Below are 23,711 nucleotides of genomic sequence, written 5' to 3'. Positions count from 1 at the left end.
GGATTCCAGTTTTCCTCCCCCTCTGGGGATTAGACCAATATGAGGTCTTTTCCTTTGTCCTAGGGTCCTTCCCTTGACCCAGGATCATTCCTTCACCCAGACTCTCTTTTTCCTTGGCCTGGGTTTGAGAAGTCAAACTAAGTTAGGCCCCTCTCTTCACCTAGGATGTCAGGGCTTCCCCCTCCATCCAAGATCAGTTTTAGCTCAAGACCTTTCGTTGTGAACAGAAATAAAAGAGGAAACAGAAAATAGAAACAACGTTTTCTTTAATCCATAGCTTAGTCCAAAGTTATCCTTCCTCTGTGAAACAGACCTAGTTGCCTTTTCCTAGGGGAAAAGAGGAGGGACAGAGGACTTTTTATTTATCTCAGTTTTTGAAAATTTATCTCACTTTTTATATCAGATTGTCCCTCCTTTCTTGGGTAACCAATTAAACCCCTACTCCCTTTTCTTTCTTTCTTTTCTTTCTTTCTTTTTTTTCTGAGTGACTGGCAGCCATGCTGAAGCTATTTTCTTTGGACTGAAGCTCTACACTTGAAAATCCAGATAGACCACTTGTTAAAGAGTGTATATGCTCTAGTAAGTAGGTAGTTGTGTAGTAGTGGGAGACAGCTGAGCTATACCATTTCCTTCCAATCTGACATTGATTCAGTCTATCAATTAGCTTTTACAAAGGCGTATTTACTTAGAAGATATGGTAATAACAGTTTACAACATTTTACACCTCCCTTAACATTTCAGGGGCACTCTTTCCCCTATACCATCTCTCTCCCTAGGGAGAATAGATTCAGACTTAATGAAGGTTCCACATAGCATTCATCTCATTGTGTGCATGTCCAAATAAAGCATCGAAGCTTAATGAGTTGTCTCAGATAATACCAGGCTGGATGACAAAGATCATTCCTCCTCCTCAGGGTCTGAGAGTTAGACCAGCTGGCTTCAAACCCCTGGCTGGATTCTACTACCGAATCTCTTGGTGGTTAGCTCTCCTGTGCTTTTAAAACTCAAAAGATCAGACAATCTCCTTCCCCTGAAATTAAAGAACAAATGCCAAGATAAAGGAACCACCTCAGATAAGGAGAGCCCAAGGTCTTACAAAATTATCTCTTTTCTCTCACTAGAATGCTTCCAGGTAGTAATAAGACAGCCAAAGAGAAGAAAGTGGTATGCTTTGAATACATCCCCATTTCCAGCTCTGTAATCAATGCTGCCAATCAAAAAGGCTTCTCTTCCCCTCATGGTTAACAGACTAGAACTAGTTACAGAATACTTATGAATGCTCCAAATCCCATACAAGGACTTCTTCCATCATTGCATTAGATGAACATTCTATACGTAAGGCTTATAAGGCCTAAGCTTATAAGGTCAATCCCTAGTTACAATTAGATGATAATACAATCAGAAATGGTCAGATTCAAAGAAGGGTTGCTAATAGTTCAATGTCATTATGTCAGGGAGCTTTCAGTGGAGTACACTGGTATGAGTGACTTTGTGTTATTTTAACATTTTATCAATAACATACAGGCATAGATGGTATACTCACCAAATTTACAGATAATACAAAGCTGAGAAAGATTTCTAATACAGTGGATGATAACCAGGATCCAAAAGAATATTGATAGGCTAGAAGCTCTGGGATGAACCTAAAATGATACATTTCAATAGGGATAAAGGTAAAACCTTGCACTTAAGTAGACAAAAATGAATACAGGAGAGGCGTCATTCAACAATAAGAATAATAACAGCTAGTATCTAGAACTTTAAGGTTTGTAAAACACTTTCCAAATATCTCACTTTATCCTTACAATAACCCTGGGAGGTAGGTGGGATTATAATCCTTATTTCACAGATGAGGAAACTGAGGCAGATAGTGATTAAGTAACTTGCCTAGGGTCACACAACTAGTGTGTACAGACAAATTTAAACTCAGATCTTCTTGATGTTAGATCTGGAACCCTACTGCCTGTACCACCTGTGCCTTTAGTTGCAATTGTACTGAAAAAGATCTGGGGAAGATAGTGGAGCACAAGCTTAAGATGAGTCAACAATGTGATATGGCAGACAAAAAAGCTAATGTAGCATTAACAGAGGCATAGCCTCCAGAATAGGGAGGTAACCACTGTACTCTGTCCTAGTCAAATGTCATCTGGAATGTTGTATTCAGTTCTGGTCACTGTAGTTTAAAAATAACATAATCTCTAGTGTTCAGAAAAGGGCAACCAGGATGCTTAAGGCGCTTGTGTCCATTACATATGATGGCTAAGTGAAGAATGGGAAGATGGGATAGAATGGAAGTATTTAGCCTGGAAAAAAGAAGACTCAGAGGGAATAACTATATTCTAAAATATGATCGATTGTCATATGGGTGAAAGGTTATTAGGCTTGTTCTGTTTAGCCCCTGAAGGCCTTAGCAGGAACAATAGGTGGAAATTGCAAAGAAGTTAACTCCAGCTTGATGTCAGGAAATCTTCCTGTCAATCAGAACTAACCAAGAGTTCAATTACCTGTTTCTAAAGGTGGGAGGCTTCCTCTCCTTGGCAGCAGGAACTAAATGATCATTTGCTGTGAATGGGGATTCCTTTTATGAATAGGTTGGACTGTTTATGTCCCTTCCAGGTCTTAAATTCAATGATTCTGTTCTAGCACAGTGTCTGGCTGGGAATGTGTGGCTGAAGCCACAGGCACTGGCATCCTAGACTAATTCCTGTCCTCTGCTTTTACAGATATGATTTGTCTTTGGTTCATTGCCTCTGGGATTGCCTAGGGGAAATGGGCTCCCCAAATTCTCCTATTCATTGGCTCTTTATCCCCATCCCAGTTACTTTGGGGAAAGTTGCTACTAATAGAGTTGTTAATTATTAAAATTGGCTGGAAGTTTAAGTGGTCTCCCCAAGGAAAGGGAAAGTAGAAAAAGATATCCAATATACAAACATGTATGGGATAGGTGGTTTATTCCCACACAGAAAAGGGAATGTTAAGCAATATCACAGATTAGAACAGAATCTAGTAACATCATCTACTACCACCATTTGAGAGACTGATATTGAAGTTTCACTGGTACATAAGTAGCTTGTACTAATTAATTTGCTGATTAGCCAGTTCACATTTCACCTCCACTGAGCAGTCTGTTCACTTTCCTTGTTTCAAGCCTCATCCTGCTGGTGCTGCTGCAACCACAACCACTCTGCCCTTGTTGCTGGCATTCAAAGACCTTTCCATATTCACAAAATTGATGTTAGAAGAGAGGAAAAATGAAAGCAAATGCACGGTAGACAAGGGTAATAAAGAACTTTCTTTCCTCCACCCCCTGACTGGAGTCATATCAGGTATTCTTAAATGCTGTCTTCAAGAGACCACCAATCAGAAGGGTGTATGTAACTCCTCATGTTATCAGCTCAGTAATCAAGTGGAAGGACCTTTTACACTGTGATTTTGTGATCCAGGATAGGTTCTCATTTGACCTCAGCCCTATACTCCAGAAAGTGTTGTATAACCCTGCAAGGCTATTTTCTGTTGTTTCTCCATGCTTTCTCTATTCACAGACTCTGTTTCTTTTGTTCACTCATATATAGTTCCATCCTTAATAAAACATCATACAAAGTCCCCCTAAGAACATAAGCCAGTCTGATATATTCCAAATATTCCATAGACACTGTACCCTTGATTGTGGTCCTCTGTAGTAGTTTCTCCAATCTTAACACAAAGTCAAGGGCCATCTTGTTGCTGTTTGGGTTCTGGAAACCCTGAAATGCAAGGGTACAGGGGGTCTGCCTCAAGTAATGGGGTTGTATTATAATACTGGTTAGGCTGGCAATTTTCCTAGTAAATCTGCACTATCCTATCACCAATACAAGGGAGTTCCTAGTGAGTCTGCAACTTAATGGGGGTGAATTTGATACTTTTATACAAAAAATGGAAGTGAGAAGGTCTAGATGGGATTAAGGAGTGGTAAATTGCTTGGGGTGGTCCAGGTGCAAACACTGAAAGGAGTTGTCTAGGTTGTGTCAGAAAACCACAGTGAAAGGGTAGTTAAAGGATTATTGAGTATCCATGTACACTGGGATAGGCCCAGATGTCTCAGGCAAAAATACCAGTGACCAGGGTTGTTAAAATGTGTGGGAAACTTCAGGGGCTGAGTTGCATTCAAAGGCATGGTCTTTTCCTTTTAGGAGTCCAACATGAATCCCATAACCCCATCAGCACCCCCTATTACAGATAGGAATTCAAACTAAATGGGTGGAGGACACTGACCTTGTCTCCTTAGCCTACCTTTCATTCTGGCTCGAATTCACTTGTGGTTAAGGCAAAGATTTTATATCGGTTAAGATTCAGTTATATCTGCATATAGTTCTGTCTGTCACACATGATACTGACCTCTACCTAGACAGAGAGGTCAAAAAAGAAAGACCTAATAACCAGGGGACACTCTACCTAGCTTGTGTTAGCTAGGTGAGGTAGCTATGAGCTGTCAGGTTCTAGATACTATACCCTAGCAGAGTGAAGGGGCTCTAATAAATGCGCTTTTGCTTTTCTTGCCCAGAACCAGGCCACCATGTTACTTTCTGACCATTTCTATACCATGCTATCTGTACTTTGGCCTTCATTTTCATCTCCCCCAATCAGAAACTTGGACTCCATGCCCAGGATGTTGGGTCCTGCTAGGTGAGCTTTTGCCTTACCATTCCTGGAGCCAAGCCTCCATGCCACTTTATGATCATTTCCACACCATTGTATGGCACCCCCTCTCATCCCCTTCCTATCTTCCCTTTGTATGTTGTCTTTGCCCATTAGAATATAAGCTCTTTGGGGGGTGGGACTATCTTTCTTGCTTGTATGTATATCCCCAGCTCTTACTACAGCAACAGGCACGTGGTAAGCACTTAATAAATGTGTTCTTTCTCTCTCTCCATTAATATTGACAGGTAGCAATCAGAAAGCAATATGCCACCAGAGACCAGCACACACACATAATGGTAACCATCTCTAGGGTCAGGCCAGGGGAGAGGGGGAAGGAAGGGAAAAAAGAAAAAGAGAAGAAATTTACCAAAAAAGAAATATAACTTTGTTGTATATTTGGAAGGAATAGCCAAGTTGTACATGGTAGATTTGCAGTTTCTTGTGCAATCATCCTTCCTATTGTACTTTGTTATGGAAATGCTCGCTGTGTTCAGTGAACTGAAAATACCCACCTGTGCACAGGTCCATGGTCTTGAACAGAACTACTGGACCAATAGCTTGAGAGTGTCAGCCTGAGTTCAAGACAACCTCGTAGTTATCTGCCCTAATGGGACCTGAGAGGTCAGGCCTGAAAAGCACTTCCAAGCTAAGCCTTCCTTGTTGCTTGGAAATCCATCCAATTGCAGGTTAAAAAAGGGATTGGGGAAGAGGGGAGACTTATGTACCTTCCAGTCTCAGCTGGTGAAGAGCTTGGTATTAGGCAGTTTTTCCCAGTGCAGGGAACCATATGATGAGGTCTAGAGATTTAAGGGTGCTGGGATACCGAGATCATGACATGCGGGTCCTGACTAAAAGAATTCAACCCAAGCTTTCTTTCAGCCAAAAACAAGGTTTATTAAAGATCTGCCATATTAGCCAGACTCACAAGGAATCTGAGCATTTGTGGACTATTAGCTATATTGTAAAAATCTGAACAGTGGCTAGATTATAAGAATCAGAGCATCTTAATGGAGACAAGACAGACCTTATATACAGAAAGACTATGGGAGGGATCTAGGAGTGGTCAAATAGTCTATGAGGTAATAGAACTCCAGGGGTGGCCAAGGGAGAATGGAGTCTAGATAGGATTAAGGGTGGGAAGAGGCCTGGGACATAGGGAGGTCTAGGTTAGGTTAAGGGTAACAGAGAATTGGGAGATTAGGTGTAGCCACTAAGAAAGGCCAGTTGATGGGATTATTGCCTCAGACAAACGCCAGAGATTTGGCTATGTGGGAAAGTCCAGGGTTTTTCCTTTTTGGGGTCTAGATCCCATCCTCATCAAAACAACTCTCATCTGTTACCTTACCCGTAAAATAGGGATAATAATAGCACATAACTCACAGATTAGTTGTGAAAAATCAAATTAGAAAACATGTACAAGAACTTTAAAAACCTTAAAGCATAAGACTCATGATGGAAAATGCTAACTACATCCAGAGAAAGAACTATGGAGTCTGAATGCAGACTGAAGCATATTATTTTCACTTTTTTTCTTTCTTGTGTTTTTCCCCTTTTGTTTTGATTCTTCTTTCACAACATGACTAATGTGGAAATATGTTTAACTTGATTGTACATGTATAACCTATATATCAGATTGTTTGCTGTCTTGGGGAAGGGGGAAGGGAAAGAGGGAGGTAGGAAAATTTGGAACTCAGAATTTTAGAAAAATGAATGTTGAAAACTATCTTTACATGTAATTGGGAAAAAAATGTACTATTAAGGAAAAAAAACCCTTAAAGCACCATATAAACACTAGCTGCTTTATTATCATTATCATCATCCTCCTGAATCAGGATGCTGTTTGTGGAGGTACAACTCTCCCATACATAGTGATCTGTTTAAACACCAAATCCTTGCAGATTGTAACCATTATATAGGCCTCTTCTCTGACTATAGAATATCTCTCTCTCCACATAAAGGTATTCTTCAATGGGACCCTCTCCACTGAATTGAATCTTCACACTTTGCTAATCCTTGGTTTCAATCCTTTCCTTTGCCACATCACCTGTTCTCCCATAGCCCCTTTTCTTTTCTGAGAAACTGTAGGAGTTATTTCCCCTCTGTTGTTTACCACTGACTTTACTAGAGTATATCACACCATCTTCTCTATCTTCTTCTTCCTCTCTCTCCTTTTACCTGCCTTCTCTTTGGGCAATTTAGTCACACATAAAATACTAATTCACTAGTAGGCAGGATGTTGTGGTTTACTCCATGATGTTCCAGGTCTGTTCCTCCACCAACATTTCTTTTAAATTCTCCTTTCTGCCTTGTCTCCTTGTGGCCATCTCCAGGCATACTGATCTATATCTTGACACTTGACCCAGATTAAACTGAGGCTGGTGACTTTGCAAGGCTCTCTCCCACTTCAATTTACTTGTGAATCCTGACATCACCTTCCAGATGTCATGGTGTTGAGGTTCAGGGGTTAAGGGGTGCTGAGACTCCAAAGTCACAACATGTGGAATTCAACCCAAGCCTTCTTTCAGCCAAAGACAAGGTTTATTAGAACATCCGTCATATTGGGCAGACTCTTAAGGAGTCTGAACATTAGTGAGCTATTGGCTAAATTATAAGAATCTGAGCACTTTAATGGAGACAAGATGGACCTTATATACAGAAAGACTGTGGGAGAGATCTAGGAGTGGCCAAGTAGTCTGTAGGGACTGTGAGGTAATAGAATGCCAGGTACCTGGACTATGTGGCCAAGGGAGAATGAAGCCTAGCTAGGATTAAGGGTGGGAAGTGGCCTGGGGCCATAGGGAGGTAAAAGAATGGAGGGATAGGCTAGGTTAAGGGTAACAGAGAATTTTGGGAGATTGGGCATAGCCACAATGAAAGGCCAGTTGATGGGATTATAGCCTCAGGCAAACACCAGAGATTTGGCCATGTGGGAAAGTCTAGGATTTTTCCTTTCTGTGGTCCAGATCCCAACCCCATCAATAGTCTTCTTGGAGAACCAAGGACGATCAAGAACCTGAGAGTAACATGATCTGCCCCACTGGCCAGTTCCACTTGCGCAATGCAGCTCCTCTCTGCTCCTCTTCCTTCCCCTTTCCTCTCCTTTTCCCTTTCCTTTTTCCCTTTCCTCTCCTCTCCTTTCCTTTTTTCTCCTTTCCTTTCCCTCCCTCTGTCCACTTAGGGTATCGTACCCAAAGGAATGATCATTGAAACCTCAAGGGGCTAGATTTCTATCTTAAGGACCGCACTTTAAATCTGAATTACTCTAGCTCTCATTGAAATGGCTCAGAGTGAATATAAATAGCAATTGTTTCTGTTTTGGCCAAAAACCTTGAGGGTCTTCCCTTCTCAGACTTTGACTAAGTAAAAGAGGCCATTCTTTGCCTCATTTATCACCTAGCCTTAATCACTGAATGGGTGTTGCCTCAGTCAAACTAAGACCTGGGAAAGGCCTTAGCTTAAAAAGGCCAAGGTCTCCCATTGCATCATGATCTTGCCAATGGACCCAGATGGCACTGGAGGAGAAAGTAAGACTGGTGACTTTGCGCAGCTCCCTCCTCACTTAAATCCAATTTACTTACAAGTCATGGCAGCACCTTCATGATGCCATGGGCCTCCTCAAGAATGAAGGACAAACAATAACCTTTTCTCCTTGTATACTTTTAATAGTCACACTGATATCATTTTGTTGTTGTGGGTATAGTTTCTCACTCTATAAATGATCTACTCTTTCTAGTTGTTTTTTTCTTTTCTTTACTCTGGCTTCCATTGTCTGAAGGTCAGGTGTGGTACATTTCACCTCTTCCAGGGTTCTCTGATACCTTTAAAGGGTTGAGAAGTCTCATCTTTGCCATTGTCTCAGGGTCCTACCATTTGTTTCCCTAATCTAACATTCAGATTAGCTTTTACATAGGAATATTTGCCTCAAAGATATATCAATAAGAAAGAACCCACTCTCCAGCACTTCCAGTGCTTAATTCTCCCCTACAAACTCTCAGTGTCTGGGGAGGCAAGGAGAATTAGGTTCACACCTTAGCTTACTTTCTATGTGGCATCAGTTTTAAGTTGAAAGTTCTCCTCACGCCAAAGCTAAAATAACTGAAAAGACATAGTTCTGTGTTTAAGGCAGAAAAGGGAAAAATAATAACTTGGGAAAAAAACCAATATTAGAAACAAATGAAGGAAAATATAAACCTCTCATAACTTTAAATGTAGATAGATTAAACAATCCAATAAAATAAAAAAGAGGAAAAAATGGACAAGAAAATATATCCTCACAATCTGTTACTTACAAGAAACACATTAAAAAAAAAACAACAAACAACAAAGAATACACAGAATAAAAATGAGAGGCTGGATTTTTTTTTTACACTATACATCAAATGAATCCAAAAAAGCAGGAATTGCAATCATGCTAACAAAGCAAAAACATATTCAAAATATAAAAAAAGGATAAACAAGGAAATTACATTCTACTGAAAGGAACTTAAGATAACAAACCAATATCAATATTAAATGGTTAAGCTCCAAATGGAACATATACCTCAAAGAGTTGCTGTAAGGATCCAATGAGATAGTATTTGTAAAAAGTACTTAGAACAGTATCTGACACATAGTAGGCCCAAATAAATACTTACTCCATCCCATTGCATTCCAAATGCCTTAGCATCTAAATTCTAAAAGATATAAACAGGCAATTCTCAAGGGAAGAAATTCAAGCTATCCACGAACATATGATAAAAATTATTCAAATCACTATTAGAGAGATGAAACTTAAGACAACTCTAGGTTTTACCTCATACCCATTATATTTTCAAAGATAACAAAAAACAAAAATGCAAAAACATTTTGGTGGAGGAGGAGGGAAGGATGTGGAATAACAGGCATGCTAATGTATCGTTATTGGTGGCACAAGAGTAAAAGTTTTTCTGGATTTTTAAAAATTGTATTTTTGTAAATAATTAATTTATTTTTAGTTTTCAACATTCACTTCATAATACTGTGAGTTTTAAATTTTCTCCCCTTTTCTTTCTTCCCCTCCTCCCAAGACAGAATGCAATCTGATATAGGTTCTACTTAAACATTCATGTTAAACATATTTTCCCATTACTCATGATATAAAGAATTAGAACTCATGGAAGGAATCATGAGAATAAAACAATTAAACAAAACAACAAAGGAAAAGGAGAACACATAGTATACTTCCATCTGCAATCAGACTCCATAGTCCTTTCTCTGGATGTGGATAGCATTTTCCATCACAAGGCCTTTGGAGGTGTCTTAGATCCTTGTATTGGTGAGAAGGGTTACATTTATCAATATTAGTCATCTCACAACATGGCTGTTATTGTGTGCAGTGTTCTCCTGGTTCTGCTCACTTTACTCAGCATCAGACCATACAAGTCTTTCCACGTTTTTCTGAAGCCAGCCTGTTCATCATTTCTTATAGGACAATAGTATTCCATTACATTCATATACCACAACTTGTTCAGCCATTCCCAATTAATGGGCATCCCCTCAATTTCCAATTCTTGGCCACCACAAAAAGAGCTGCTATATGTATTTTTGTAAACGTGAGTCCTTTTCCCATTTGTATGATATCTTTGGGACACAGCCCTAGAAGTGCTATTGCTGGGTCAAAGGGTATGCACAATTTTATTAGCCCTTTGGGCATAATTCCAAATTGCTCTCCAGAATGGTTGGATCAGCTCACAACTCCACCAACAATGCATTAGTGTTCCAATTTTCCCACATCTTCTCCAACATTTATCATTGTCCTGTTAGTCAATCTGATAGGCATGATGTGGTACCTCAGAGGCATTTTGATTTGCATTTCTCTAATCAATAGTGATTTAGAACATTTTTTCATATGACTATAGATAGCTTTAATTTCTTCCTTTGAAAATTGCCTGTTTATTTCCTTTGACCATTTATCAATTGGGTAATGACTTTCATTCTTATAAATTTGACTCAGTTCTCTATATATTTTAGAAATGAGGCCTTTATCAGAGACACTGGTTGTAAAAATTCCCCGTTTTCTGGGGAAATCTTGGATGCATTGGCTTTGTGCAAAATCTTTTCAATTTAATATAATAAAAATTATCCATTTTGCATTTTATAATGTTCTCTTATCTCTTGTTTGGTCACAAATTCTTCCCTTCTCCACAGATCTGAAAGGTAAACTATTCCTTGCTCTCCTAGTTTGCTTATGGTCTCAGTCTTTATATTTAAATCCTGTACCCATTTTGTCTTTATCTTGGCATAGGGTATAAGATGTTGGTCAATGCCCAGTTTCTGCTGTACTATTTCCCAGTTTTCCCAGCAGTTTTTGTTAAATAGTGATTTCTTATCCCAGAAGCTGGGGTCTTTGGGTTTATCAAATAGTAGATTACTATAGTCATTGACTACTGTGCCTTGCATACCTAACCTATTCCACTGATCCACCATTCTATTTCTTAGCCAATACCAAGAAGTTTTGATGATTGCTGCTTTATAATACAATTTAAGATCTGGTACAGCTAGGCCACCTTCCCTTGCATTTCTTTTCATTAGTTCCCTTGATATTCTGGACCTTTTGTTCTTCTAGATGAATTTTGTTATTGCTTTTTCTAGCTCTATAAAATAATTTTTTGGTAGTTTGATTGGTATGGTGCTGAATAAGTAAATTAATTTAGGTAGAAATGTCATTTTTATTATATTAGCTCAGCCTACCCATGAGCAACTGACATTTTTCTAATTATTTAGATCTGAATTTTTTTATGTGCAAAGTGTTTTGTAATTGTGGTCATATAGTTTCTGGTTTTGTTTTGGCAGGTAGACTCTCAAATATTTTATAATGTCTACAGTAATTTTAAATGGAATTTTTCTTTCTATCTCTTGCTGTTGGGCTTTGTTAGTAATACACAGAAATGCCAATGATTTGTGGAGGTTTATTTAACATCCCACAACTTTGCTAAATTTGTTTATTATTTCAAGTAATTTTTTAACTTGATTCTCTAAGTATACCATCCAGTTTTTCTGGATTTTTCAGAGAAAACATTCCAAAAGTTATTGGTCTAAACCACTTGCCCTCACACAGGCTATGCCTGTATATTATATGCAACTTAAGGGTTTCTCAAGCAGTAGTTACACTTAAGGAATAGTGAAGAGAGAAACTGCCTAGATGTGGGCAGTTATTGTGACAATTGCTAGTAGAAGTATGACAAAACTGGTAGGGTTAGAGGTCACCTTGTTTAGCTCCCCTCCCATTTTATATCTATTTTTAATAAGTTTTTTTGTGGCTATCTTTTGTTTTTACACTAACATATCCATAATTGAACTCATTATCTTTCCTCCTAAACCTTCCCCCCTTCCAAATTTTCCTATTGCTGTCAAGTGCACCATCATCCCCCTAGCACCCCAGGCTTATAACCATAGGTCTCTTCCTCCACTCCTCACTTTCTCTCACTTTCATATCCAATCTGTTGCCAAGACCTATTGAATTCATCTTTGCAACATCTCTTGAATATACCCTACTTCTCTCCCCAGTCCAACCTCTATTACGCCACCAAAGTGATTTTCCTAAAGCACAGGTCCCACCACATCACCTGCCCCTACTCAATAAACTCTAGTGGCTATCCCTTCCAGGATCAAATACAAAATCCTCTTTTGGCATTCAAAGCCCATATATTCTTTGATCCAGTGACCCTGGTCAATGGCTGTTCCACAAACAAGACACTTCATTTCTAGGCTACAGGCATCTTCTGTCTGTCCTCATGTCTAGAATGTTCTCCTTCCTCATCTCTGCCTCCTGGCTTCCCAGTTAAAGTCCTACCTTCTACAGGCTTTTCCTAATCTCCCTTAATTCTAGTGCTTTCTCTCCATTGAGAATTTCTTATTTATCTTGTATGTAGCTTGTTTGTACATGTTTATTTGTTTGTTGTCTCTCCCGTTACATTGTGAGCTCCTTGAGGACAGGAACTGTCTTTTGATTCTTTTTGTATTCTCTGTCCTTAGCTTAGTTCCTGACACATAGTAGATACTTAATTAAATGTTTATTGATTGGGACAACGAGGGTGCAGTGGATAGAAGTGGATAGAACACTGGCCCTGTAGTCAGAAAGACTTGAGTTCAATTCAGCCTCAGACACATGATCCTCATAGCTGTGTGACCCACTTAACCACAATTTCCTTGCAAAAAAAAAATGTTTGTTGACTGACTAGTTTTCCTCTATTGCTGCCACTTACTCATCCCAGAGAGCCATCCCTTATAAACAATAATTGAAAAAAAAAATGTGATGTTATATGCAATGTTCCACATTCATAGACCTTGACTTCTGAAAGGGAGCAATAGCAGGTGTCTTCTCATGTCTCTTCTTGGGAGCCAAGCTTCTTTATAATCTCCAAACATTCAAGCTCCTTTTTTTAAAGTCATAGTTTTCAGGTAGTCCAATGTTTCTGCTTTAAAGTAATTTTTATTTTCGTTTGTACCACACTTTTTGTTTATTATTGAGTTTTGTTGACACTAGTAGAATGGGAGATCCACAAGTCCATATTGCATATATGATCAGACTTTTCTACTTTACTGATCAGTTATGCCAATTTTTTCTCTTCACTTTCTCTTTTAAATATCTGTCATATGGGAATGGCTCTCAGAGGAAGGGGGAAGGATATTGAGGGAAACTATAGTGATGTAAACAACCCTGAATCAATAAAAACTTATTTTTATTTTTTTAGTGAGGCAACTGAGGTTAAGTGACTTGCCCAAAGTCACACTGCTAGGAAGTATTACGTGTCTAAGGCTGGATTTGAACTTGGGTCCTCCTGACTCCAGGGCCAGTGCTCTATCCACTGTGCCACCTAGCTGCCCCTAAAAACTTACTTTTAAAAATGTTGATTTAGGTCATCATTCTAAAGTTTTCCAATAATGTTAACTCTAATGTTGCTTTCATTGTGTAAATTGTTCTCCTAGTTCTGTTCACTTCACTCTGCATCAGTTCATAGATGTGTTCCCAATTTCTTCTGAAACTGCTAATTTCATTTTTTGTGGCACAATGTTTGTTATATTTTATTGTATTAATTATATCAATAAGTTACATCAACATAGCCATTTCCCTTTAGTTGTCATTTATCTGTGGCTTGAATTTGTGATCTTGTGCTAGAAAGGTAATCCACTATATTTTCTCCTTATACTTCTGATCACAATTTGGTCTGGCACATCCTTGAGATTTTCGTTAGGGCAGTTATTGAAGCAGGGTGGTATAGCTTCCTACTACTTAACCATCTTGGCTGGTCTACTTCTCTTTTTTAGCCGATATTATTACTAACCACCCTTCCCCTTGAACCCTCTCTCCCAAAATCTTAGAGAAAGTAAAAAAAACAAAACAAAACCCTTGGAACAAATAAGCTAGTAAAAAACCATCACAATATAGTGACCATGTCTAAAAATATATGTCTCTGTACCTTGTATTTATTACCTCTTTGTCAGGAAGTGTGTAACATGCTTAATCAGAGGTCCTCTGGAGACATGATTGGTCCACTGCATCAATCAGATTTCTTAAGTATTTCAAAGGTTGGTTTTTTTTTTCTTTTCTGATGTTGCTGTCCTTGGAAATTAGTAAGTTGAGGAAGTGGGATATTAGGGTGTGTGAAATACTATCAGTACCTATATCAAAGTCCCTTAGAATGAGGGTAAGGGTAGGAGTTATGGAGGAAAGACTGTGAACCAAACATGGAACAAAGCAGAAAGTACTATATATAATGAATCTCAAAAGAAGAGATATTACTGAGCAATGGTGGTAGAAGAGCCTGAAAGTAGCAGTTGGGAAGAAAGAATATTCCAACTCCCCAACCATTACCAGTGAGTCAGGGACATCAGTGAATGTGCAACTAGTGCTGGAAAGTATAGCTAGGGAAGCTGTCATCAAGAGGGAGCCAGGTTTCATTGAATGCAAGAAATGGGAAAGGAAAATGTTTAAGATGAAAATTAGTTTGTTATCTATACAGCAGGCATTCCAGAGAGCAGTGTCGCAGTTGGACAGCTCCTGAGTGGGAGGCTGGAGGGAGAGTTGTTTGGAGGGAATGAGAATAAGGAAGCAGTCAGTGGGGGATGGAGAACGGGATTTGAACAATGGCAGCCAATGGTAAGACTTACTAGGATGGGGAGGACATGATAAAGTAGAAATCTGTATAGCTTTGAAGGCGTTCAGGTAGGTTATCACTGTCGGTACAGATGTGGCTTCAGGAGGAGTTGTCCCAGGGCATCAAGTAGCTGTGTATGGCTGGAAAGTAAGAAGCAGAGATCTGGAGAGAGAGAAATAAGGAGCAAGGCAACTCCTGTGGAGATGTAGGTGGTCCCAGAAAAAGTATTTGAAACATGATGGAATGACTATCTAGGGAGGTAAATGCAGACAAGGCCAACTGCTTTGGAACTATAGGTACCTCCTTTCCTTGCACAGATAAGGGATTATAAATGGAGGCTACATTGTCAGATGTGGTCAACACGTTAATCAGCTTTGTTTCATTGATTTCTTTATTACAAGACAAGGCACAGTGGTGAAGAAGACTGGCATGAGAGAGGGGTATGTCCATAAATGAGATGCAGAAGGCAAGAATCTAATCTGACTCTTCCAGTTAAGGGAATTTGTTTTTAAAAATGCATAGTTTATGTGGTGATGTTGACGGATTTTCTGGTTTGGTCACTAGACTGGATTGGAACTTGGAAAAAGGTTCAAACCTGGAATCAAGAGAACTCTTTAACAATGGTGCTCCTCTGGGTGACCTCAACCACCGCTGGCTCAGGTCCAGAAGGTCACTCTTTGCTCTTCAGGGTATTGATGCTGGGCTGCAATACCAGGATGCTAGATAGAGCACTACCATAAAAACCTTTCAAATCTACTATGTTGTGGGGTTCCAATCCCTTTCACCTAGAATGGAAGAAAATAATATGGCCTATTCTTCAGGAGTCATATGATATCAGAAGGGAAGAAAGCCCTAATGCCACCACATCTTACCATATAGTCTTTTACTGGATGCCATGAGATAATGAGTCATCAAGCTCTTCTGGCATGGGAATGAAGCAAAGACACAAGGTGGAATGCCTTGAGGAACAAAGGGTCTTCAGCCAGAAAGGATGGTGAAACAGGAAACACTGGACTAGTCTGAAGGTGACAAAGAACCTCAGAACTGCAAGCTCTGAGGGAGGCAAAAGATAAGAGGCATCTGCCAATTCGAAATTAAAAGCCTGAGTTGAGAGCACTTCAGCTGGAAAGAGCACAATACCACACACACAATTGAAAGACTAATGTTGGAAAAGATCGCAGTTGCCCACTGAGAAGTCCAGAAAGTCCATTTCATCCACTCATCCAGCAGACACACCTCACCCTGAGAAGAGTCCAGGGGTCAAGCAATCTACCTGGCCTAGCCTGGTGGCAGCAATGAACAACAGGGTAGACTTGTCTTATCCAGCAGCTATCACTGAGCAATCCAGTAAAGGGTTAATAGAAATGCTTAGTGTTCTTGACTCAGCATAGCAGCAGATTGGCCTGTCCATTGATTTACTACACCCTGTAAGAAGTAAGTCCAGCTGAAACACCTGTCCAGCAGAGGTGCCATGTCCATGGAACAGTCAGCCCAGCAGAATAATTCATCTAATATTTCACTCTTGTAGAAGACTTCATGGGGATTCTCTGGAGACAGGCCATCAAGGTGCTCCAGCTGCAGAGCTATGATTGGCCTTGGCTACCTGTGCTCCCTACATGTGTACCTTACTACAATTATGCTTTAAGTTTGTGCCTGATTTCTACCCTCAGACTTTATGTGTATTTATAAAAGTGTCCATGGTGCTGGGGGTAAATATTTTGTAACTACTGTTCTTACTATTTCATGCATTTGATAAAGAATTGTGTCTACTGGTTAATTGTTAACGGGAAGCACAATACTGGGAGTTCACAAACTAATATTGAGAAGACAGCCATCTCAAAGGATACTTACCCCTAGAATCCTGGAAGAAGTTAACATGGTTACTACTTGGAAAACTCAATCTGAGTTTAGCAGATTGGGGTAGAAGAATTCATAGTGTGCCTAATTATTTGCATATTAGTATATGTATATAGTTTACAAATAAGCAAAAATGTACATTTTTGAGGTACATACTATTTTGTACTAATGGGGTGAATCACAAAGCAAAATTTAGGATGTCACTGTCTTACATAATCAAAACCTTCTACCCAGAATTATAGTTCGTGGGAAAACCCTAGATTAGTTTATATTGGAATACGGCTGTAGTGTTTATGCTGGTTGACTGCTAATTGATCAGGCCACATAAGTTCCTAATCTGTGATTATGAGCTGAGATGAAAATCCATGGCCAATTGACCTGGAAATTTAAATGAAATGTGACACATGTTATATACTTAAAATTGATTTGCTATTATATATGCTAACCAGTGCCATGGAAATACCAATTATACTTACATTTCTCAACATATGCAATTGAACCTTACAAATCAACTTGTGCAAACATCACTTCTCAAGGAACAAACTACCAACCTAATTCCTAAAGGTCCCACCCAATAAGTGTGTTTCATACTAGTGTTCATAGCAAGGTTCCTTCTCTGCCTAGCCAGAAGCCATGTGTCTTTCTTTAAGGTGGCATTCTGGCAAATCTTCATCAATCAGCACTACTCTTTTTTTTTGTAAATAGTATTTTTTTCAATTACATGTAAATATAGTTTTCAACATTAATTTTTTATTAGATTTTGAGTTCCAATTTTTTTCTCCCTCTCCTCATATCCCCTCCCCAACATGGCAAACAATCTGATACAGGTTGTACATGTGCAATAACGTTAAACATATTTTCACATTAATAATGTTGTGAAAGAAGAAACAGAACAAAACGGAAAAATCCTCTCCAAACAGTGAAAATAGTACGCTTCAATTTGCATTCAGCCTCCATAACTCTCTCTCTGGATGTGGACAGCATCTTCCCACCATGAGTCTTTTGGAATTGTCTTGGATCGCTGTATTGATGAGAAGAGATAAGTCTATCATAGTTGATCATTGTACAGTGTTGCTGTTACTGTGTACAATGGCACTCTGGTTCTGCTCACTTCACTCAGCATCAGTTCACATAAGTCTTTTCAGGTTTTTCTGAAATCTGCCTGATCAACACTACTATTGATTCTCCCATTTCCAAGTGCAGGGAACCCAGGAGTTAGTTCTGGTCTCAGAAGCATATATGACAGGTTTTTGTGGTTCTGGATGAGTGTTTACAAGTTACATGTAAAACATGTAAATTCTGATGATAAAACTCAGTAAAAACTAACATCATTAGCAAGTGTTTATCACTTTGCCAGATTTTTTTTGGGGGGGGGCACAGGCAGGTGGAGGTGGTGTAGAAGGCCACAGTCATTAGTAATTGCCAAATCTGGAACACATATATTTGGGGGATACACATTATTGCCAAACCACAAAACTCAAGTCCTTACCTTATTACAGAAAAACAACTTATGCAACTACCTAGGCACAAAATGGAGACTTAAAACACAATGAAGTTGGTCACCCTAAGTTAACATACTTATTCCCATTACAATAATAATTCCTCATGTCCTAATGTAACTTAGAGATCTAGAACTAAGTTTGGGAAGGGCTGTATTGGCTGATGCTGGCCTGATACTGGGTTTCTATTATGAGGTACTTTGTACTGGAGTGCTCCTCAGATTATGCAAATAGTACTAACACGGAAAAGAAGAAAAAGAAAAAAAGAAAAAGCGACAGAAATTTTGCTAAATGACATTATAATATAGGTTATTGAGTTCTTTGAAGGATGTCCAGATTGTTTCCATGCTTTGTTTATACAGGGAAATGGTTTGAAAAAAAGAATGATTTGAATGTTTAAAAAAAAAAAAGGCAAATGAGAGCCTGTGGGAGCCTGTAAGGAGTCTGCTTTTTGCATACAAAAGATGTCATGATTATTGATGTGCAGTGGACTAATAACCATGGAAAAACTAGACCATAGCTTAAACAGGCATTTTTGCTAAAAACAGAAGACAATAACCCATAGTATAGCTGAGTTGCATCATTCTTTCAATACATTTATTAAGTGCCTATTATGTTAGCACAATGTTACATAAATGGATCCCTTAGACCTCCACTTCTGGGAATGCTGGAAGGAACGAAATCTTTTGGCAGTGGAGTGAACGTAGATCCTTGAGTTGAGTTCCATGACATCCACAAGGCAATTCAATAGCATATTAAACAGCATAATTTGTGCCCAGAATAGGCTTAACTTTCTCCCAAAAAGCTTGGTGTTTTTAAAAAAATTTTACAGATATTTTCTTTGATAAAGGCCTCATTTCTCAACTATATAGGAAACTGAGCCAAACTGATAAAAATAAGAGCTATTCCCCAACTGACAAATGGTCAAAGGCTATGAACAAACAGTTTTCAGAAGAAAGCAAAGCTATTAGTCACATGAAAATGCTCTAAATCACTATTGATTAGAGAAATGCAAATTTAAACAACTCTGAGGTTAGACTACTAGCCCATACCTATCAGATTGATTAAAATGACAAAAAAGGAAAATAACAAATGCTGGAAAGTATGTAGAAAAATAGAGACATTAATGCACCACTGGTAGAGTTGTTCACTGGTCTAACTATTCTGGAGCACAGTTTGGAACTATGCCCAAAGGGGCCCTTTGACCCAGCAATACCACTACCAGGTCTAAATTCAAGAGATCAAAGAAAAATGAACCATTATGTTAAAAAATATAGTAATTCTTTCTGCAGCAAAGAATTGGAAACTGAGGGAATACTCATCAAATGGGGAATGGCTGAACACGTTGTGTGATATGGTTGTGATGGAGTACTATTGTGCTACATAGGAAAGGACAAGGGGGAGGGTTTCAGAAAAACCTGGAAAAGACTTACATGAACTGATGCAAATGAAGTGAGCAGAACCAGAAGAATATTGTGCACAGTAACAGCAATATTGTAATGATGATTAAATGTGACTTAGCTACTCTGATCAATATAATGATCCAAGACAATCCCAAAGGACTTATGAAGAAATATGCTATCCACCACCAGAGAGAGAACTGATGAACTCTGAATGCAGGTTGAAGCATACTTTTGTCACTTTGTTTCTTTCTTTCTATTATTTTTTTGGCAACATGGCTAATATGGAAATATGTTTTGTATGATTTTACTTGTATAATGGATATATTGCTTGCCTTTGGGCAAGAAAGAGAGGCAGAGAATTTTAGATTAATTAATTTTTAAATATTAACGTAAAAAATAAATGAATCTAAACAAAAGCTTAATAGTTTTTTAAAGGGAGGCATAAAGGAAAGGTAGCATTTCCAATCACTGAAGGTTTCAGTTTATTTTATCTTGAATACAAGGAAACTCAATTCCACCTGTCTCCTTGGGATATACAAAATGTTTGAATATCAGAGTGGCATTTGTATGAGACTTCCTGCATATTAATTAGCCCAGGAATCCCATAGGAAACTGCTTTTGTCAAAACTCTTCCTTTAGAGGCTAGAGCCAAAGGGAGGAAGGAAATCATGTTGGATAGGATTTTCCTTCCCAAATGTTTGCAATCTTGTAATCCAATAACATTGCAAAGACTCGATAAGCAGAGTTTGGTGTGTTCCCTAACCCACTGTTTATCTAATAGTAAAATAAGAGATTTTGTGAACTATAAATCTAGTTCAAATAGATTTAAAAGTAGAAGGTAAATTTAAAGTCATCTAATCCAATCCCCTCATTTTACAGGTGAGAAAACTTAAGGTTCATTGACTTGCCCAAGATTACATAGGGAATAAGTGATAAAGCCAGGATTCAAATTCAAGTCTTTTGACCCCAAATCTAGAACTCTTTCCACTATACCTGTTTGCCCTTCAGGGCAACTGGTCAGCTGGGGCCAACTCCAAAGCACTGAGTAAGTACACACACATGCCTGCATGCACACACAAACACAGACACCAAGGGATTCCTCTTTCTACATGAAACTTTGAAAAATCCTTGAAGTGGAGGCCTGGAGCAGTCCTGGGAAGAAATCCTCTATAGTTACAGGGTAAGTGCCCTAAGAAAAACAAAATGATTCCAAAAGCTCATCTACTAAGGAGGCTGCTAGATGGTAGGAGGCCATCTACTTAGCCATCATTGTTAATCTTGTAGCTAAAACTGACATTTACCTTCACACTCTTTGTAATTAAGGGCATAACTTGCCCCTGTCCCCTCAGTTATAGCAAGAAGAATAGGCCCAAATGGCTCTGTCTCAGGCCCTTCTTCCCTAGTCTTCTCCACTTGGTCCTGGATAGCATGTGTCAACCTACTGCTCAATGGCTCCACTCACCCGGAACAACTCTCCAGTCTGTGGAAGGCACTCCTCCCTGGCCATTACTCCTTTATGTGTGTTATTTTACTCTCATTAGAATATAAATTATTTTGAGGGCAGGGACTGTCTTTGCTTTTGTGATTTCCTACTCTGTGAGGGGCTCTTGACGAAGATGTTTGTATTCCTATCCATACACTGGCAACATGTGTTTGCAAAATCCAGTACAGAATAAAATTTTCCTAAAGCACGAGTCTGTGTCACTCCCTTACTCAATAAATTCCAGTGGCCCCCTGTCTCATTCAGGATCCCATATGAAATTCTGTTTGACATTCAAAACCCTTCATAATTTAGCCCCTTTTCCTGTCTTCTTAAATCTAATGCCTTGACATGTACACTTTGATCCAGTGACACAGGCTTCCTTCCTGGCTGCTTCCCAAACAAGACATTCCATCTGTCAACTCTGGCCATTTTCTTTGGTTATCCCCCCACACCTGGAATGCTCTCTTTCTTCTGTTCCACCTACTGATCACCCTGGCTTCCTTTAAGACCTGACTAAAATCCCATCTTTTACAGGAAACTGAGGGAATACTCATCAACTGGGGAATGGCTGAACAAGTTGTGTGGTGTGGGTGTGATGGAGTACTATTGTGCTATATAGGAAAGGACAAGGGGGAGGGTTTCAGAAAAACCTGGAAAGATTTATATGAACTGACGCAAATGAAGTGAGCAGAACCAGAATGATATTGTGCACAGTAACAGCAACATTGTAATGATGATCAAATGTGACTTAGCTACTCTGATCAATACAATGATCCAAGATAATCCCAAAGAACCTATGAAGAAAAATGCTATCTCCAGAGAGAAAGAACTCTCTTCTTCTAACCCTTTTCTAATGCCTTGTTAATTATGTCAACGTTTTGTTTGCAGTGTCCCCTGCTGGACTGTAAGATCTTTGAGGGCAAGAAGTACCTTTTGGGGGCAGCTAGGTGGTGCAGTGGATAGAGCACTAGCCCTGGATTCAGGAGGACCTGAGTTCAAATGTGACCTCAGACACGTAATACTTACTAGCTGTGTGACCCTGGGCAAGTCACTTACCTCCACTGCCTAGCAAAAAACAAACAAAAAAACCAAAAAACTATCTTTTGCCTCTAAAATTTGTATCCCTACTGTTTAGCACAGTGCCTGGCAAATGATAAATACTGAGTGATAGGTAGATTTGAGAATCATCAGCACAGATAATGTAATTAAATCCATGGGAGTTGATGAGATCACCAAGTGAGGTTAGTATGGAGGGAGAAGAGCCCAGGAGAGAAAGGGGGGGGGGAAGAACGGGAAGAACACCTACAATTACAGGACATGATCTGAATGAGGATCCAGCAAAGAAGACTGAGGAGTGGTCAAATACGTAGGAAAAAAACAGGAGAAAATGGTGCCCCAAAAACCTAGAGAAGAGAACATCAACAAGAAAAGGATGATCAGTCGTGTTAAAGGCGGAAGAGGTCAAGAGTGAGGATTGAGAAAAGGTCATTAGATGTGGCAATTAAGACATCACTGATAATAAGGACATCACTGATTTGGGGGGCACAGTTTCAGTGTAATGATGAAGTCAGAAGCCAGGTTGTAAGTGGTTAAGATGAGAGAGGAGACAAAGTGGAGGCACCTATTGTAGGACTAACTTTTCAAGGAGTTTAGATTCAAAGGCCAGAAGACTCTAAGACAGTTAGCAGGGATGGAAAGAACAAGGAAGGGTTTTTCCAGGATTGGGGAGAAACTGGCATATTTGTAGGCAGTAGGGAATGAACCAGTAGACAGTAAAAATAAGAGACAGACTGGAGATGACAGAGGGGGTGCAATCTACTGGACGAGATTGGGATGGAATGGAGTGATCCAAGGCTGAGGCTTGGCAAGACACAATTGGTGAAAGTATAAAGAGGCTAAGGATTCAGAAGAGAATGACAGTATAGAGTTGAATTGGTTCACCCAAGGGTCAAGATGAGGAAAAGGGAAAGCAAAGGAAGAGGTAGAAAGCCTAGATTACATTCAGATAAAGTAATAATTCTTGAACGTGAAGGTAGTGTATCTGTGGGTAATAGCAATATCAAGGGTATGACCATCTTTGTGTGTGGCTGAGACGGGGTAGAATGGTTAGGGTGTTTGAGGGAGAGTCAATATGTACGTTAAAGTAAGGGGAAGGAGTCGGGGAGCAGAGAAAAACTGAAACCAAATGCTGTGAAATTACAGTAACTAACTTTGGCTCCAAAGAAGATATATGTGTGAAGGTAAATCCTTTGATTCTTCGCAAAGGAGTGGGGATGGTTTAGGATAGGACACTGAATATCATGTCAGACATTTCTGATGTGTTGTTTAGTTCTTCTGAACTTGTTTTTCTTTTTAAAATTCTTTGTTTTAAGGGATGCCTATCTGAAGGGAGAGGGATACATTGATAAATGAAAGTGATGTATAAACAAAAGATATCAATATATTATGATGTTTGATTTTTAAAACACAGGGTAAATGGAGATTTGGTTATCTGAAGCCTAACCCTCATCTTGGGGTATGTTATCTAAATCTTGGCTATTCATGGTAGCTACACCAAAAAATTCTAACACTCTATTAGAAGACTCATACTCAATTCACAATTTGGGAGTAGTAAACTTCAAATGTGCTTTTACTTCAAGGCTTAGTTTTTAGTCTGGATATAAAAAAGAAAAGACAC

General features: G+C 39.1%; 1 long non-coding RNA gene across 1 annotated transcript; it reads right to left on the bottom strand.

The window, feature by feature from the left end:
- Positions 1-249: 249 nt before the first annotated feature.
- LOC144455940 (uncharacterized) lies at positions 250-8,838 on the bottom strand. The gene is made up of 2 exons (XR_013484822.1): positions 1,544-8,838; positions 250-1,030 (listed from the first exon to the last, which is right to left on the bottom strand). It is a non-coding gene; the product is annotated as an uncharacterized LOC144455940 (long non-coding RNA).
- Positions 8,839-23,711: the final 14,873 nt, after the last annotated feature.

The sequence above is a fragment of the Phascolarctos cinereus genome, unplaced genomic scaffold (assembly GCF_003287225.1).
Source record: "Phascolarctos cinereus isolate Bilbo 61053 unplaced genomic scaffold, phaCin_HiC Scaffold_2;HRSCAF=192, whole genome shotgun sequence".
NCBI classification, from domain to species: Eukaryota; Metazoa; Chordata; class Mammalia; order Diprotodontia; family Phascolarctidae; genus Phascolarctos; species Phascolarctos cinereus.
Note: the sequence above shows the minus strand (reverse complement) of the source record. Positions and strands in the feature narration are given on the sequence as shown.